Source organism: Neomonachus schauinslandi, chromosome 13 (assembly GCF_002201575.2).
Source record: "Neomonachus schauinslandi chromosome 13, ASM220157v2, whole genome shotgun sequence".
Lineage (NCBI taxonomy): Eukaryota > Metazoa > Chordata > Mammalia > Carnivora > Phocidae > Neomonachus > Neomonachus schauinslandi.
The window spans coordinates 2,017,670-2,026,823 of NC_058415.1; the positions used below are offsets into that span (position 1 = coordinate 2,017,670).

The 9,154-nt window shown below is 37.2% G+C and overlaps 1 pseudogene; it reads right to left on the minus strand.

The window, feature by feature from the left end:
* Positions 1–3,477: 3,477 nt before the first annotated feature.
* On the minus strand, positions 3,478–8,663 carry LOC110584348 (annotated as a pseudogene).
* Between the last annotated feature and the right edge of the window lie 491 nt (positions 8,664–9,154).

Genomic DNA, 9,154 nt, shown 5'->3' on the forward strand with positions numbered 1-9,154 from the left:
TCAGAAGTTCCACCTTTAAAAAATTGCAGAAGAATGCCTTGATGTCCATACAAAGATGTTCACCCTGTTTGATGATAGCAGAGGCCAGAAAATAACCCAAATATCCCATGGAAGAATGGGTAGACAAGTTATGGGAGTGCCTTAGAATGGAATATTTTATAGCTATTACAAATGGTGAGGAAAAGGATGTGGCATGGGAAAAGGATGGTCTTCAAAAAATAGTACTGGGTCATTTGAAAGGTCATATGAAGAAAAAAATGTGTATTGACCCAAACCTCACACCATACACAAAAACTGATTCCAGATGGAGTGCAAAACTAAATATGGAAGGTAAACAATGAAGTTTTAGAAGAAAACAGAGAATCTTAATGACTTTGGGTAGGTAAGATTTTTCTTAAAGAGATTATGGAAAGCACTGAAGGGAAACTGAAAGCACTAAAATGAGAAATTGGACTTTATCAATATAGTAAGAACATCTGTCCTTCAAAAGACACCACTAGAGAGTGAAAAGGAAAGCCACAGAAAGGGAGAAGATACCAAAATACATATATATGACTAAGGCTCCTATCTAGAACTTAGAAAGAACTCTTATAAAATAATTAAGAAGCAGACAACCTTACCAGAAAAATGGGCAAAACCTGGAGTAGGCACTTCACAAAAGGCAATACCCAAATAACCAATAAATGTTTGACAAGGTCTGTGCTAACTTCACTGGTCATCAGGAAATTTCAAATTAAAACCATACTTTTACTGGGGTGCCTGGGTGGCTCAGTCGGTTGAACATCCGACTGTTAGTTTCAGCTCAGGTCATGATCTCAAGGCCGTGGGATTGAGCCCAGCATCAGACTCCATGCTCAACAAGGAGTCTGCTTGTCCCTCTCCTTCCCTCCACTCATGCTCTCTCTCAAAAATAAATAAATAAAATATTTAAAAAACTCAATTTTACTGTAACCACCCAGAATCATTTAAATGAAAAAGACAGACAATGCCAAATGCTGGCAAAGATGTAGAGCAGCCAGAATTCTCATACACTGCTAATGTGAGAGCAAGTTCAGACAACCACTTTGAACACTATTTGATACTATCTTTTCAAACTCATGTGGAGATTTTACATATTTATAGATAGATGATAGATAGATAGATGATAGATAGATACACACACACACATATATATATAATCTAGTAAGTCCATCCCTAGGAATTTAACTTGGCAGAAGTGCATATATGTATGTTCCCAAAGGACATACAGGTTCATAGCAGCACTCGTTAATAGCCTAACCTGGAAACAACCCAAATGTCTACAGTAGAATGGATAAATAAACTGTGAAATATTTCCCCAATGGAGTACTATACAGTAATGAGAATGAAGAAAGCATCACCACTGGCAACAACATGGATGAATCATAAACACAATGTTGAGGGAAGAAGCTAGACACAAAAGAATGTAAAATGGTGTAGCCACTGTGGAAAACAGCATGGTGGTTCCTCAAAAATTAAAAATAGAATTTCCGGGTGCCTGGGTGGCTCAGTTGGTTAAGCTGACTGCCTTCGGCTCAGGTCATGATCCTGGAGTCCCGGGATCGAGTCCCGTGTCGGGCTCCCTGCTCGGCAGGGAGTCTGCTTCTCCCTCTGACCCTCCCCCTTCTCATGTGCTCTCTCTCTCATTCTCTCTCTCTCAAATAAATAAATAAAATCTTTTAAATAAAAAAAATAGAATTTCCATATGATCTAGCAAATCTACTTTTGGGTATATATCCAAAAGAATTGAAAGTGGGATCTAAAGAGATATTTGTACACCTATTTTTATATCAGCATTATTTACAACAGCCAAGAGGACGAAGCAACCCAGGTGTCCATCAACAGATGAATAGATTTTAAAATGTGGTATATATGTACAACAGAATATTATTTATCCTTAAAAAGGGAGGAAATTCTGAAACATGTTACAGCATGGATGGACCTTGAGGACATTATGCTAAGTGAAATAAGCCAGTCACAAAAAGACAAATACTGTAGGATTCCACTTATATTCATAGTGGAATTCATAGAAATAGAAAGTAGACTGGTCAATGCTAGGGGCAGGAAGGGAGTGGGTGAGGGAAATAAGGAGTTATTGTTTAACGGGTATAGCATTTCAGTTTTGCCAAATGAAAAGTTCTGGATATTGGTTGCCCAGCAATATAAATATACTTAATACTACTGAACTTTACAATTAAAAATGGTTCAAAAAACAAAAGAAATTATTCAGATGGTAAATTGTATATTTGTTTTTTCTCCACAATGAAATTTTTTAAATTAAAAATCTAAAAAGAAATGAATGGAGTGGGGCGCTTGTGTGGCTCAGTTGGTTACACATCTACCTTCGGCTCAGGTCATGGTCCCAGGGTCCTGGGATCAAGCCCCACATTGGGCTCCCTGCTCAGTGGGGAGTCCACTCCTGTCTCTCCCTCTGCCTCCCCACTCATGCCCTCTCTCTCATGCTCTCTTTCTCTCTCAAATAAATAAAATCTTAAAAAAAAAAATGAATTGAGTATGAGGGACCTGTAGGACAATAATAGTGCTTCTAACATTTAGGAGAGGAGAAAGAGCACAGGGCTGAAAAAACATTAGAATAAATAATGACAGAAAGCTTCACAAATTTGGGGGGGAAAGATAATGTACAGATTTTAGAAGCTGAGTGAACCCCAAACAGAATAAACTCAAAAAGATCCATGCCCAGAAGCATCATAATCAAATTTCTGGACACTAAAGGAAAAAGAACACTTGAAAGCATCCATAGAGAGACGATACATTGCCCACTCAGAGTACAATGTCCCCAGTGGCTGTGATTTCTCACCAGAAGCCACGGAGGCCAGAGAAGTGGCACCATGTTTTTCAGGTGAATTCCATATCCAGTGAGAAAATCAATCAGAAATGAAAGGGAAATGAAGATGTTCTCAAAGGAAGGAAAACAGAGATTTTTGTGGTTAGCAGACCTCACCTAGAGGAATTGCTAAAGGAAGTCCTTGAGACAGAAGGGAAATGATAACAGAAGAAAGCAGGGAATGTTGGGAGTGAAAAAGAAGAGTAGAATGGGTTAATATTTGGTGAATATGATAGATTCTTCTTCTCCACTTGGGTTTTAAAAATTGATATTTGAAAGCAAAAATTATAGCATTGCTTGAAGTGGTTCTCAAAGTAGTCATGGACAATGTTGAAAATGAAAAGGAAAAAAGGCTTAAAAAAAAAAAAGTAGTTCACAGGAGCCAACCAAAAGAGCTCCCAAAGGCCACCGCTGTAACTGTTCGACCAACGAATTAAATAATGTGATATTGGATTATAGCCCCAAGTATAAAGTAAATGTCCATGGATCCATAGTAATATAAATAAATGATTGAATAAATAAACAGATGGAGGATAATGGAAAGTACCTTATGCAGGAGAAAATAATTTAGGTAGATACTCTGATCTCGGAGGTATGGCATGACTCCCCACTCCTTAGTGCGGGTGGTACATTTTGTCTTCCTGGCAAAGAGGACAGTATGGAAAGGGAGTAAAAGGACTATGCAGGGGAGACACCTGACAGGAGACACTCTCAGCCAGGAGATCAAGGTCAACATCACTAGTGATAAGTTGTGCTGATGGTACGTATCACTGATAGGGGAGAGAACAGAACTTTACCTCTGTGGTCTCCGCCCACCAACCCCCGCAACCCCATAACTTCCATGTAACCAGGAGAAAAACATCAGGAAAATCCCAACTAGGGGGCAATCTACAAAAATACTTGACTAATACTCCTCGAAACGATCAAGGTCATCAAAAGAAAGGAAAGTCTGAGAAACTGTCACAGCTGAGAAGAGCCTAAGGATAAGTAACAACTAAAAGTGACTTGGTATCTTGGATGGAAACCTGGAAGAGAAAAAACACATTAAGTTAAAACTAAGGAAATCTGAATAAAATATGGACTTTAGCAATAACAGTGTATCAATATTGTTTATTAATTGTGATAGATGTACCATATTAATATAAAATGTTAATAGGAGAAACTGGGCTTTAGGCATATGCAAACTATGTATTATCTTTGCAGTTTTTTGGTAAATCTAAAACTATTCTGGGGCGCCTGGGTGGCTCAGTCGTTAACCGTCTGCCTTCAGCTCAGGTCATGATCCCAGGGTCCTGGGATCGAGCCCCACATCGGGCTCCCCGGTCCGTGGGAAGCCTGCTTCTCCCCCTTCCACTCTCCCTGCTTGTGTTCCCTCTCTCGCTGTGTCTCTCTCTGTCAAATAAACAAAATCTTTTAAAAATAAAATAAAATAAAATAAAACTATTCTAAAATTTTCAAGTTTCCTTTAAAAAATAGATATATATATAAAAACACTAATCCAAGACAGCCAGAGTGGTTATATTAAAATAAGGCAAAGTCAACTTCAGAACAAAGAAAGCTACCAGTGTCAAAGAGAAACATTATAATGATTAAAAAGTGTCAATTCATTGAGATATAATCTAAAATGTGTATGCACCAAGCAATAAAATTGACAGAACTGAAAAGAGAAATAGACGTATCTTCAATTATAGTTTGGGACTTTTACACTTTTCTATCACAGTAATTGATAGAACCACCAGACAGAAAATCAGCAGACATAGAAGAACTGAGCAAAACTATCAGCCAAGTACCCCCAAGAGTGTGTAGATGTAGACAAGCTGATTATAAGGTTTATACGGGAAGGCAAAGAAACTAAAATAGCTATTTTTAAAGTTTATTTATTTGTTTTTAAGCAATATCTACACCTGTGTGGGGCTTGAGCTCACAACCCAGAGATCAAGAGTCACATGCCCTTCTACTGAGCCAGCAGGTGCCCCAGAATAGCTTTTTTCAAAAGTGTTGAAAAGGAAGAATAAAGTTGGAGGGAGGAACTACCCTTCTCAATTGTAAGGAGTTGTATATAGCCACAGTAATCAAGACAGTGTGGTAATGGCAGGCAAAGACATACATAAATTGATGGAAAAGAATAGAGAGTCCAGGGATAGAGCTAAAAAGTATGGCCAAATTTTTTGTTTTGTTTTGTTTTCTAAATTGAAATATAATTCACATACCATAAAATTCCCCCCATTAAATTGTACTCTTAGGTGATGTTTGATATATTCACAAGATTTTTAAATATTCACAAGATTGCAACCATCACCACTATCTAAACCAGAATATATTTTCATCACCCTCCAAAAAGACCCCCTCCCCATTAGCAGTCATTCCCCCTTCCCCTCTTCTCCCAACCCTGGACAACCACTAATCCACTTTCTAGCTCTATGAATTTGCCTAGTCTGGACATTTCTTATAATCATATGATATGTGACATTTTGTGTCTGACTTCCTTCACTTAGCATGTTTTCAAGGTTCATCCATGTTGTAACATGTATCAGTATCTCATTCCTTTTTTATGAATAAATCATATCCATCATATGGTAGTACCTCATTTTGTTTATCCATTCCTTAGGTGATGGACATTTAGGTTGGCTCCGCTTTTTGGCTCTGTTAAATAGTGCTGCTATGAACATTTGTGTACAAGTTTTTGTGTGAAATTATGTTTTTGGTTCTCTTGGGTATACATGTAGGGGTAGAATTGCCTGGCCATATGGTAACTATGTTTAACTCTTTGAGTCGCTGCCACGTGGCTGTCCAAAGTGGCTGCACCTGTTTACATTCCCACCAGAGGTGTATGAGAGTTCTTATTTCCCACATCCTTGCCAACACGTTGACCATCTTTTTTATTTCAGTCACCCTAGTAAGCATAAAGTGGTTTGATTTGTATTTCCCTAATAACTAATACTGTTGAGCATATATTTATGTGCTTACAGGCCATTTGTATATTTTCTCTGGAGAAATGTCTGTTCAAGTCCTTTCCCCATTATCTATTGGGATATTTGTCTTTATATTGTTGACTTGAAAGAGTTCTTTATGTGTTCTGGATGCTACATTCTTATCAAATATATGATTTGCAAATATTTTCTCCTATTCTGGGAGTTATCTTTTTAACTTTCTTGATAATATTCTTTGAAGCACAAATTTCATCTTTTTCACTTTCTTGATAGTGTTCTTTGAAGCACAAATTTCATTTCAAATTTCAAGCATAAATGAAAAAAAGACATGATGCTTTTGTTATAGGCACCATATTTAAGAAACCATTGACTAATCCAAGACCACAAAGACTTACATTTTCTTCTAAGTGTTTCATAGAGTTAGCTCTTACATTTAGGTCTTTGACCCATTTCGAGTTCATCTTTTGATGTGGTTTGAGACAGAGGTCCAACTTCATTATTTTGAATGTGGATATACAGTTGTCTTAGCAGTATCTGTTGAAAGGACTATTTCTTTCTTTTTTGCATTGTCTTGGAACCTTTGTCAAAAATCAGTTGATCATAATATATAGGGTTTTTTTCTTGACTATCAATTCTATTCCACTAGTTTTTCTATCCTTACGCCAGTATCACCCAGTCTTGATTACTGCAACTTTGCAATAAATTTTGAAATCAGGAATGTGAATCTTTTAATTTTGTCCTTATTTTTCAGGATTGCTTTGGCTATTCTGGGTCCCTTGCATTTTCATATGAATTTTAGGATCAGCTTATTAATTTCTATAAAAATGTGAACTAGATTTTGTAGGGATAGTAGTGTATCTGTACATAATTTGTGGAGTTTGCCATCTTAAAGATATTAAGTCTTCTAATCCATGAAGATATGATGCTTTTCTACTCATTTAATTCTTCTTTAATTCCTTCAGTGATGTTTTGTAGTTGTCAATGTAACATTGCTGAACTCTTTTATTAGCTTTTACCATTTTCATGTGATCCCTTGGTGTTTTCTGTATACAAAATCATGTCCTCCATAAATGGAGAGAGTTTTATATCTGTCTTTTAATCTAGATGCCTTTTATTTCTTCTTATTTTCTAATTGCCCTGGCTAGAACCTCCAGTAAAATGCTAAGTAGAAATGGAGAAATCAGACATGGTTGTCCTGTTCCTGATATTAGGGAGAAAACTTTCAGTCTTCTACCATTAAGCATGATATTAATTGTGGGATTTCCATAGATGCCTTTATTAGGTTGAAGAAGTTCCCTTCTATTCTTATTTTGTTGGATATTTTTATCCTGTAAGGGTTTTGGATTTGTCAAATGTGGTGTGTGTTTTTTTTTTTTTTTCTTTCTGTGTCTATTGAGGTTAGCATGTGGTAAATAGACACAGAAAAAAATTCCACATGCTAACCTCAATATTCTTTATTAATATGGTATATTACATTGCTTGATTTTCTTATTTTGAACCCACTTTGCATTCCTTGGATAAATCTCACTTAGTCATATGTATAATCCCTTTTTAGAAAAGCATTTTTAGAGCAGTTTTATATTGACAATGAAATTGAGGAGAAAATACAAAGTTCCGGGCGCCTGGGTGGCTCAGTTGGTTAAGCGACTGCCTTCGGCTCAGGTCATGATCCTGGAGTCCCTGAATCGAGTCCCGCATCGGGCTCCCTGCTCGGCAGGGAGCCTGCTTCTCCCTCTGACCCTCCCCCCTCTCATGTGCTCTCTGTCTCTCTCATTCTCTCTGTCTCAGATAAATAAATAAAATCTTTAAAAAAAAAAAAAAAAGAAAATACAAAGTTCCCATATATTCCCTGTCCTTACAAACACACAGCTTCCTTCACCATCAACATCCTGCTCCAGAGTGGTACATTTATTAGAATCAATGAACCAACACTAATACTTCATTATTATTCAAAGCCCATAGTCTACACTAACAACTACTTTTGGTGTTGTACATTCTATGGATTTTGACAAATGCTTAATAACATGTACCCACCATTACACTATTATATAGAATAGTTTCATTGCCCTAGAAATCCCCCGTGCTTATCCTATTCATACCCTTTCCACTAACCCCTGGCAGCCACCAAACTTTTTACTGTCTCCATAGTTTGGGCTTTTCCAGGATGCCATGGAGTTGGAATTGCACAGTATGTAGCCTTTTTAGATTGGCTTCTTTCACTTAGTATTATGCATTTAAGGTTCCTTTATGTCTTTTCATGGTTTGATAGCTCATTTATTTTTATTTTTTTATTTTGAAATTGTTTTAATATACAAAACATCTTTGGGGAAAAAATGAAAGAAAAACACAAAAAATACAGGAAAATTTTTACTCCATGAGCTCAAATCCTCACTTGTTCGCCAATCCCCAAGATGAAAAACTCTTCTAAAAAAGTATTCAGGGGTTCCTGGGTGGCACAGTTGGTTGAGCGAACAACTCTTGGTTTTGGCTTAGACCCTGATCTCAGGATCTTGAGATCAAGCCCCACACTGGGCTCTGAGCTCAGTGAGGAGTCAGCTTGAATTTCTCTCTCTCTCTCTCCCTCTGCCCCTCCCTGCGCTTGCTCTCTCTCTCTCTCCCCCTCAAAAATGAATAAATAAACCTTAAAAAAATTAAAAGGTATTCAGTCACCAACAATGATGTTATTACTAGTGATATGGATCAATTTCACAAAACAGGCCAGTGAATCCCATTATAGCAAATCCTATTGCTGTTGCCATGGCAATCTTCTGGAATTCTTTTCTATCAGGTTTAGTGCATCTTTTAGCCAGCCAAACTGAGTCCTTCACAAACTGCTGACTTGGCTCAACGAACTGTATTACCTAATCCATGATGCCTGCCCACCGACACCTCAGATGCCCAGGACATGTAGCACAAAAGTGGACTAGCTCATTTCTTTTTAGCACTTAGTAATATTCCATTGTTTGGATGGACTAAGACTTATTTATCCAATCACCTACTGAAGGATATCTTGGTTGCTTCCAAGTTCTGGCAATTATGGAATAAAGCTGCTATAAACACCCATCTACAGGTAGTTGTGTAGACATAGCTTTCCACTCCTTTGGGTAGATACCAAAACAGGAGCACACTTGCTGAATTGAATGGTAAGAATATATTTAGTTTTATAAGAAACTTCCAAACTTTTTTCCAAAGTGGCTCCACCATTTTTCCCTCCTCATGAGCAATAAATGAGCTTTTTTTTCCTTGCTCTACATCATCACCAGCATTTGATATTGTCAGTGTTTTCGATTTTTACCATTCTAATTGATGTGTAGTGGTATCTTATTGTTGCTTTAACTTGCAGTTCTTAATGACATATGAC